This window comes from Tenrec ecaudatus, unplaced genomic scaffold (genome assembly GCF_050624435.1).
Source record: "Tenrec ecaudatus isolate mTenEca1 unplaced genomic scaffold, mTenEca1.hap1 Scaffold_309, whole genome shotgun sequence".
Taxonomy (NCBI): Eukaryota; Metazoa; Chordata; class Mammalia; order Afrosoricida; family Tenrecidae; genus Tenrec; species Tenrec ecaudatus.
This window is the reverse complement of record NW_027459033.1, coordinates 337,915-347,500: the sequence shown is the minus strand read 5'-3', so window position 1 is coordinate 347,500 and position 9,586 is coordinate 337,915.

The window sequence follows — 9,586 nt, the reverse complement described above, 5'->3', positions numbered from 1 at the left end:
ACATGCCTGTATCTATGCCCGTTTAAAGTTAACGCTAAACCGAAATCTTCTGTCCCACTCTTTTGCAGCATTTTAAAGAAGTACACTGGGAAAGATTTTTCTGCAAGGAAGAAACTGCAGGCGGCGTGGCTGAAATGAGAATATCATGCTGCACGAGCTCGTTGCCCTCAGATGCGGAAGTGTCATCAGTGGGCATCATAGAGGAACGGGACTTTGATAAGTGATCATCAACCTCTGTGAATTCCCTTTGTTCTAGCGCCTGAAATAAAGAGTTGTCCTGAGTCACATAAACCTCCACCGAGTGGTCTTAATGTGGCGCGGGAACATGCCGGTATAAGAGAATTCCGAAGAAGGCTGAACGTCCACAATTGAATGGTCATTGCCAGAAATGAAGTGGCAGCCGGATCAGACTGGGAAACTTCAGCTTCCATTAGACAATGAAGATGTGAAAATCTGGTACGTCCACAATTCACGGTTTCCTTAGATCCATGAAATTCCTAGTTGAATTTTAGTCAGAAAATGAAAACTCCGGAGCCTCTGTTCAGCAGGCCCAGGTGTAGCTCCCAGAGGCACACTGGTGCTCCTCTAGAATTTGGATAAAAATCGTTTTCACTGGAATAAAGAACATGGATCAAGCCAGGTGGGTCTTGACAAACGAAATTGCTGCGTGTGCCCGGTATACTGACAAGCACCCACCTGTGCTGGTCCATGGCTTATTCAGCACAGGAACCTGCATCGATTGAGCCAAGACAAAGGAAAGCTCAGGGAGGCAGCACCCGTGTAGAAAAGCATTTGTACTTCAAAGATGAGGCCAATGAGGTGAAAGGACAAAGCCATGGCAAACAGTTTTCATCATCGGCAGAATTTCACGGAGCAATATTGCTGGGAGAGAAAAGGCACCACCTGAGGGAGGCACGCTCAACAAAACTACCTAGGGCAGGAGCCGGCTTGCCCCCAGGCACTAGGCGTGTCAGGCCTCAGCATTGTAAGGAGAGTTCACTGAAGTCCCTGAATGAAGTTTTCTCTGCTGTCCTACGTCTACGTTCCTAAAATTTACTCTGCGGTTTCTGATGATCCTGGCTTATGAACGGCCACCATTCACCGTTCTCCTTACACTCGTGCGTCTCCATCGACCTTAAAAGAAAGGGAGGACACGCAACTGCTGGCAGGTAAATTCAGCAAAGTTTGTCTCAACACAAAAGAGACAGCTCTGTGGTGACCCGTCTTCCACGGTAAAACATTTCCTGGCGAATAAGGAATCTTCCCATCGCAATGACAATATGAGAGAATGGCCACCGATGGATTTGCCGCTGTGCCTACAAACATCATCTTGAGGCCATACAGTAGTGAAGCACGGGAACCCAGGCGCTTCACCCTTTACCCTAGACCAGTGGAACACTGTCTCTAAAAATGCCCACATGCCTGTATCTATGCCCGTTTAAAGTTAACGCTAAACCGAAATCTTCTGTCCCACTCTTTTGCAGCATTTTAAAGAAGTACACTGGGAAAGACTTTTCTGCAAGGAAGAAACTGCAGGCGGCGTGGCTGAAATGAGAATATCATGCTGCACGAGCTCGTTGCCCTCAGATGCGGAAGTGTCATCAGTGGGCATCATAGAGGAACGGGACTTTGATAAGTGATCATCAACCTCTGTGAATTCCCTTTGTTCTAGCGCCTGAAATAAAGAGTTGTCCTGAGTCACATAAACCTCCACCGAGTGGTCTTAATGTGGCGCGGGAACATGCCGGTATAAGAGAATTCCGAAGAAGGCTGAACGTCTACAATTGAATGGTCATTGCCAGAAATGAAGTGGCAGCCGGATCAGACTGGGAAACTTCAGCTTCCATTAGACAATGAAGATGTGAGAATCTGGTACGTCCACAATTCACGGTTTCCTTAGATCCATGAAATTCCTAGTTGAATTTTAGTCAGAAAATGAAAACTCCGGAGCCTCTGTTCAGCAGGCCCAGGTGTAGCTCCCAGAGGCACACTGGTGCTCCTCTAGAATTTGGATAAAAATCGTTTTCACTGGAATAACGAACCTTGATCAAGCCAGGTGGGTCTTGACAAACGAAATTGCTGTGTGTGCCCGGTATACTGACAAGCACCCACCTGTGCTGGTCCATGGCTTATTCAGCACAGGAACCTGCATCGATTGAGCCAAGACAAAGGAAAGCTCAGGGAGGCAGCACCCGTGTAGAAAAGCATTTGTACTTCAAAGATGAGGCCAATGAGGTGAAAGGACAAAGCCATGGCAAACAGTTTTCATCATCGGCAGAATTTCACGGAGCAATATTGCTGGGAGAGAAAAGGCACCACCTGAGGGAGGCACGCTCAACAAAACTACCTAGGGCAGGAGCCGGCTTGCCCCCAGGCACTAGGCGTGTCAGGCCTCAGCATTGTAAGGAGAGTTCACTGAAGTCCCTGAGTGAAGTTTTCTCCGCTGTCCTACGTCTACGTTCCTAAAATTTACTCTGCGGTTTCTGATGATCCTGGCTTATGAACGGCCACCATTCACCGTTCTCCTTACACTCGTGCGTCTCCATCGACCTTAAAAGAAAGGGAGGACACGCAACTGCTGGCAGGTAAATTCAGCAAAGTTTGTCTCAACACAAAAGAGACAGCTCTGTGGTGACCCGTCTTCCACGGTAAAACATTTCCTAGCGAATAAGGAATCTTCCCATCGCAATGACAATATGAGAGAATGGCCACCGATGGATTTGCCGCTGTGCCTACAAACATCACCTTGAGGCCATACAGTAGTGAAGCACGGGAACCCAGGCGCTTCACCCTTTACCCTAGACCAGTGAAACACTGTCTCTAAAAATGCCCACATGCCTGTATCTATGCCCGTTTAAAGTTAACGCTAAACCGAAATCTTCTGTCCCACTCTTTTGCAGCATTTTAAAGAAGTACACTGGGAAAGATTTTTCTGCAAGGAAGAAACTGCAGGCGGCGTGGCTGAAATGAGAATATCATGCTGCACGAGCTCGTTGCCCTCAGATGCGGAAGTGTCATCAGTGGGCATCATAGAGGAACGGGACTTTAATAAGTGATCATCAACCTCTGTGAATTCCCTTTGTTCTACCGCCTGAAATAAAGAGTTGTCCTGAGTCACATAAACCTCCACCGAGTGGTCTTAATGTGGCGCGGGAACATGCCGGTATAAGAGAATTCCGAAGAAGGCTGAACGTCCACAATTGAATGGTCATTGCCAGAAATGAAGTGGCAGCCGGATCAGACTGGGAAACTTCAGCTTCCATTAGACAATGAAGATGTGAGAATCTGGTACGTCCACAATTCACGGTTTCCTTAGATCCATGAAATTCCGTGTTGAATTTTAGTCAGAAAATGAAAACTCCGGAGCCTCTGTTCAGCAGGCCCGGGTGTAGCTCCCAGAGGCACACTGGTGCTCCTCTAGAATTTGGATAAAAATCGTTTTCACTGGAATAAAGAACATGGATCAAGCCAGGTGGGTCTTGACAAACGAAATTGCTGCGTGTGCCCGGTATACTGACAAGCACCCACCTGTGCTGGTCCATGGCTTATTCAGCACAGGAACCTGCATCGATTGAGCCAAGACAAAGGAAAGCTCAGGGAGGCAGCACCCGTGTAGAAAAGCATTTGTACTTCAAAGATGAGGCCAATGAGGTGAAAGGACAAAGCCATGGCAAACAGTTTTCATCATCGGCAGAATTTCACGGAGCAATATTGCTGGGAGAGAAAAGGCACCACCTGAGGGAGGCACGCTCAACAAAACTACCTAGGGCAGGAGCCGGCTTGCCCCCAGGCACTAGGCGTGTCAGGCCTCAGCATTGTAAGGAGAGTTCACTGAAGTCCCTGAGTGAAGTTTTCTCCGCTGTCCTACGTCTACGTTCCTAAAATTTACTCTGCGGTTTCTGATGATCCTGGCTTATGAACGGCCACCATTCACCGTTCTCCTTACACTCGTGCGTCTCCATCGACCTTAAAAGAAAGGGAGGACACGCAACTGCTGGCAGGTAAATTCAGCAAAGTTTGTCTCAACACAAAAGAGACAGCTCTGTGGTGACCCGTCTTCCACGGTAAAACATTTCCTGGCGAATAAGGAATCTTCCCATCGCAATGACAATATGAGAGAATGGCCACCGATGGATTTGCCGCTGTGCCTACAAACATCATCTTGAGGCCATACAGTAGTGAAGCACGGGAACCCAGGCGCTTCACCCTTTACCCTAGACCAGTGAAACACTGTCTCTAAAAATGCCCACATGCCTGTATCTATGCCCGTTTAAAGTTAACGCTAAACCGAAATCTTCTGTCCCACTCTTTTGCAGCATTTTAAAGAAGTACACTGGGAAAGATTTTTCTGCAAGGAAGAAACTGCAGGCGGTGTGGCTGAAATGAGAATATCATGCTGCACGAGCTCGTTGCCCTCAGATGCGGAAGTGTCACCAGTGGGCATCATAGAGAAACGGTTCTTTAATAAGTGATCATCAACCTCTGTGAATTCCCTTTGTTCTAGCGCCTGAAATAAAGAGTTGTCCTGAGTCACATAAACCTCCACCGAGTGGTCTTAATGTGGCGCGGGAACATGCCGGTATAAGAGAATTCCGAAGAAGGCTGAACGTCCACAATTGAATGGTCATGGCCAGAAATGAAGTGGCAGCCGGATCAGACTGGGAAACTTCAGCTTCCATTAGACAATGAAGATGTGAGAATCTGGTACGTCCACAATTCACGGTTTCCTTAGATCCATGAAATTCCGTGTTGAATTTTAGTCAGAAAATGAAAACTCCGGAGCCTCTGTTCAGCAGGACCAGGTGTAGCTCCCAGAGGCACACTGGTGCTCCTCTAGAATTTGGATAAAAATCGTTTTCACTGGAATAACGAACCTTGATCAAGCCAGGTGGGTCTTGACAAACGAAATTGCTGCGTGTGCCCGGTATACTGACAAGCACCCACCTGTGATGGTCCATGGCTTATTCAGCACAGGAACCTGCATCGATTGAGCCAAGACAAAGGAAAGCTCAGGGAAACAGCACCCGTGTAGAAAAGCATTTGTACTTCAAAGATGAGGCCAATGAGGTGAAAGGACAAAGCCATGGCAAACAGCTTTCATCATCGGCAGAATTTCACGGAGCAATATTTCTGGGAGAGAAAAGGCACCACCTGAGGGAGGCACGCTCAACAAAACTACCTAGGGCAGGAGCCGGCTTGCCCCCAGGCACTAGGCGTGTCAGGCCTCAGCATTGTAAGGAGAGTTCACTGAAGTCCCTGAATGAAGTTTTCTCCGCTGTCCTACGTCTACGTTCCTAAAATTTACTCTGCGGTTTCTGATGATCCTGCCTTGTGAACGGCCACCATTCACCGTTCTCCTTACACTCGTGCGTCTCCATCGACCTTAAAAGAAAGGGAGGACACGCAACTGCTGGCAGGTAAATTCAGCAAAGTTTGTCTCAACACAAAAGAGACAGCTCTGTGGTGACCCGTCTTCCACGGTAAAACATTTCCTGGCGAATAAGGAATCTTCCCATCGCAATGACAATATGAGAGAATGGCCACCGATGGATTTGCCGCTGTGCCTACAAACATCATCTTGAGGCCATACAGTAGTGAAGCACGGGAACCCAGGCGCTTCACCCTTTACCCTAGACCAGTGAAACACTGTCTCTAAAAATGCCCACATGCCTGTATCTATGCCCGTTTAAAGTTAACGCTAAACCGAAATCTTCTGTCCCACTCTTTTGCAGCATTTTAAAGAAGTACACTGGGAAAGATTTTTCTGCAAGGAAGAAACTGCAGGCGGTGTGGCTGAAATGAGAATATCATGCTGCACGAGCTCGTTGCCCTCAGATGCGGAAGTGTCATCAGTGGGCATCATAGAGGAACGGGACTTTGATAAGTGATCATCAACCTCTGTGAATTCCCTTTGTTCTAGCGCCTGAAATAAAGAGTTGTCCTGAGTCACATAAACCTCCACCGAGTGGTCTTAATGTGGCGCGGGAACATGCCGGTATAAGAGAATTCCGAAGAAGGCTGAACGTCCACAATTGAATGGTCATGGCCAGAAATGAAGTGGCAGCCGGATCAGACTGGGAAACTTCAGCTTCCATTAGACAATGAAGATGTGAGAATCTGGTACGTCCACAATTCACGGTTTCCTTAGATCCATGAAATTCCGTGTTGAATTTTAGTCAGAAAATGAAAACTCCGGAGCCTCTGTTCAGCAGGCCCGGGTGTAGCTCCCAGAGGCACACTGGTGCTCCTCTAGAATTTGGATAAAAATCGTTTTCACTGGAATAAAGAACATGGATCAAGCCAGGTGGGTCTTGACAAACGAAATTGCTGCGTGTGCCCGGTATACTGACAAGCACCCACCTGTGCTGGTCCATGGCTTATTCAGCACAGGAACCTGCATCGATTGAGCCAAGACAAAGGAAAGCTCAGGGAGGCAGCACCCGTGTAGAAAAGCATTTGTACTTCAAAGATGAGGCCAATGAGGTGAAAGGACAAAGCCATGGCAAACAGTTTTCATCATCGGCAGAATTTCACGGAGCAATATTTCTGGGAGAGAAAAGGCACCACCTGAGGGAGGCACGCTCAACAAAACTACCTAGGGCAGGAGCCGGCTTGCCCCCAGGCACTAGGCGTGTCAGGCCTCAGCATTGTAAGGAGAGTTCACTGAAGTCCCTGAATGAAGTTTTCTCCGCTGTCCTACGTCTACGTTCCTAAAATTTACTCTGCGGTTTCTGATGATCCTGGCTTATGAACGGCCACCATTCACCGTTCTCCTTACACTCGTGCGTCTCCATCGACCTTAAAAGAAAGGGAGGACACGCAACTGCTGGCAGGTAAATTCAGCAAAGTTTGTCTCAACACAAAAGAGACAGCTCTGTGGTGACCCGTCTTCCACGGTAAAACATTTCCTGGCGAATAAGGAATCTTCCCATCGCAATGACAATATGAGAGAATGGCCACCGATGGATTTGCCGCTGTGCCTACAAACATCATCTTGAGGCCATACAGTAGTGAAGCACGGGAACCCAGGCGCTTCACCCTTTACCCTAGACCAGTGAAACACTGTCTCTAAAAATGCCCACATGCCTGTATCTATGCCCGTTTAAAGTTAACGCTAAACCGAAATCTTCTGTCCCACTCTTTTGCAGCATTTTAAAGAAGTACACTGGGAAAGATTTTTCTGCAAGGAAGAAACTGCAGGCGGTGTGGCTGAAATGAGAATATCATGCTGCACGAGCTCGTTGCCCTCAGATGCGGAAGTGTCATCAGTGGGCATCATAGAGGAACGGGACTTTGATAAGTGATCATCAACCTCTGTGAATTCCCTTTGTTCTAGCGCCTGAAATAAAGAGCTGTCCTGAGTCACATAAACCTCCACCGAGTGGTCTTAATGTGGCGCGGGAACATGCCGGTATAAGAGAATTCCGAAGAAGGCTGAACGTCCACAATTGAATGGTCATGGCCAGAAATGAAGTGGCAGCCGGATCAGACTGGGAAACTTCAGCTTCCATTAGACAATGAAGATGTGAGAATCTGGTACGTCCACAATTCACGGTTTCCTTAGATCCATGAAATTCCGTGTTGAATTTTAGTCAGAAAATGAAAACTCCGGAGCCTCTGTTCAGCAGGCCCGGGTGTAGCTCCCAGAGGCACACTGGTGCTCCTCTAGAATTTAGATAAAAATCGTTTTCACTGGAATAAAGAACCTTGATCAAGCCAGGTGGGTTTTGACAAACGAAATTGCTGCGTGTGCCCGGTATACTGACAAGCACCCACCTGTGCTGGTCCATGGCTTATTCAGCACAGGAACCTGCATCGATTGAGCCAAGACAAAGGAAAGCTCAGGGAGGCAGCACCCGTGTAGAAAAGCATTTGTACTTCAAAGATGAGGCCAATGAGGTGAAAGGACAAAGCCATGGCAAACAGTTTTCATCATCGGCAGAATTTCACGGAGCAATATTGCTGGGAGAGAAAAGGCACCACCTGAGGGAGGCACGTTCAACAAAACTACCTAGGGCAGGAGCCGGGTTGCCCCCAGGCACTAGGCGTGTCAGGCCTCAGCATTATAAGGAGAGTTCACTGAAGTCCCTGAGTGAAGTTTTCTCCGCTGTCCTACGTCTACGTTCCTAAAATTTACTCTGCGGTTTCTGATGATCCTGCCTTGTGAACGGCCACCATTCACCGTTCTCCTTACACTCGTGCGTCTCCATCGACCTTAAAAGAAAGGGAGGACACGCAACTGCTGGCAGGTAAATTCAGCAAAGTTTGTCTCAACACAAAAGAGACAGCTCTGTGGTGACCCGTCTTCCACGGTAAAACATTTCCTGGCGAATAAGGAATCTTCCCATCGCAATGACAATATGAGAGAATGGCCACCGATGGATTTGCCGCTGTGCCTACAAACATCATCTTGAGGCCATACAGTAGTGAAGCACGGGAACCCAGGCGCTTCACCCTTTACCCTAGACCAGTGAAACACTGTCTCTAAAAATGCCCACATGCCTGTATCTATGCCCGTTTAAAGTTAACGCTAAACCGAAATCTTCTGTCCCACTCTTTTGCAGCATTTTAAAGAAGTACACTGGGAAAGATTTTTCTGCAAGGAAGAAACTGCAGGCGGCGTGGCTGAAATGAGAATATCATGCTGCACGAGCTCGTTGCCCTCAGATGCGGAAGTGTCATCAGTGGGCATCATAGAGGAACGGGACTTTGATAAGTGATCATCAACCTCTGTGAATTCCCTTTGTTCTAGCGCCTGAAATAAAGAGTTGTCCTGAGTCACATAAACCTCCACCGAGTGGTCTTAATGTGGCGCGGGAACATGCCGGTATAAGAGAATTCCGAAGAAGGCTGAACGTCCACAATTGAATGGTCATGGCCAGAAATGAAGTGGCAGCCGGATCAGACTGGGAAACTTCAGCTTCCATTAGACAATGAAGATGTGAGAATCTGGTACGTCCACAATTCACGGTTTCCTTAGATCCATGAAATTCCGTGTTGAATTTTAGTCAGAAAATGAAAACTCCGGAGCCTCTGTTCAGCAGGCCCGGGTGTAGCTCCCAGAGGCACACTGGTGCTCCTCTAGAATTTGGATAAAAATCGTTTTCACTGGAATAAAGAACCTTGATCAAGCCAGGTGGGTCTTGACAAACGAAATTGCTGCGTGTGCCCGGTATACTGACAAGCACCCACCTGTGCTGGTCCATGGCTTATTCAGCACAGGAACCTGCATCGATTGAGCCAAGACAAAGGAAAGCTCAGGGAGGCAGCACCCGTGTAGAAAAGCATTTGTACTTCAAAGATGAGGCCAATGAGGTGAAAGGACAAAGCCATGGCAAACAGTTTTCATCATCGGCAGAATTTCACGGAGCAATATTGCTGGGAGAGAAAAGGCACCACCTGAGGGAGGCACGCTCAACAAAACTACCTAGGGCAGGAGCCGGCTTGCCCCCAGGCACTAGGCGTGTCAGGCCTCAGCATTGTAAGGAGAGTTCACTGAAGTCCCTGAATGAAGTTTTCTCCGCTGTCCTACGTCTACGTTCCTAAAATTTACTCTGCGGTTTCTGATGATCCTGGCTTATGAACG